The following is an 825-nucleotide window of genomic DNA, read 5'->3' as shown; positions in this document are numbered from 1 at the left end:
CCTTCAGGGAACGAGGGTTACACAAGTAACCTAGACGTTCTTTTTAGCAACATCATATGACCCCTTTAAATAATTTAGCTTAGGCTACTGGATAACATTTCCCATGCGGTGGCAACTCTGGCCAATAGGAGCGCTAACAAAAAAGGGCATTGGTGATGTATCCGAAATTGCCCCCATACCCTCATTAAATATTCCCTACATACTCCACTAATATAGTCCACTGAAGAAGTGAATAAAAACTAGTGAATAATAATATTCTTATTATATTTTATTATATTGTATATATTTTCTTCTCACAAGAAAGGAAATTGTTCAGCATGATGTTCAGAGTGCATGGGTGTTTTCTAGTGGCTAGCCATTGAGCGTATGTCATTATTGAAGTGCATTATGGGATTGACTGAGTGCACTTTATAACATGGTTTCGGACAGCTCGCAAATAGTGCACTATATAAGGGGTGATTTTGCACACAGGCAATGTCTGTGGCTTGAAAATTATCACTTGGTGCCAACTTCGGCCATTAGGAGATTCAGTGATTTACATAAACAAATGAACAGCGATGCAACAGCTACCAATAGGAGTGCAGACAGTGATCCATTGCCTGATACATTTGGATACACTGACTCAAACCAGTGATGTAATCACTGTCAGTGAGGGGCTTAAGCATGAAATCTTATATTTAACCATAGGGTGGCAGAATGTATGTAACTTTATTTTTAAATAATTTAAAATAAGATGTTTCTTTACACATTTTAATGAATAACCTTCTTTTACATGAGGAAAGCTGTACAATATGTATATATGTCAACAAAATTGACACACTGATA

The 825-nt window shown here is 36.6% G+C and overlaps 1 protein-coding gene across 1 annotated transcript in view; it reads right to left on the bottom strand.

Annotated features, from left to right (window-relative positions):
• Nucleotides 1-825, bottom strand: part of tenm2b (teneurin transmembrane protein 2b) — a 302,210-nt gene that overhangs the window by 300,944 nt on the left and 441 nt on the right. The window lies entirely within an intron of this gene.

Source organism: Sinocyclocheilus grahami, unplaced genomic scaffold, assembly GCF_001515645.1.
Source record: "Sinocyclocheilus grahami isolate Dianchi unplaced genomic scaffold, SAMN03320097.WGS_v1.1 scaffold124.1, whole genome shotgun sequence".
Lineage (NCBI taxonomy): Eukaryota > Metazoa > Chordata > Actinopteri > Cypriniformes > Cyprinidae > Sinocyclocheilus > Sinocyclocheilus grahami.
This window is presented reverse-complemented; position numbering and strand designations above follow the sequence as displayed.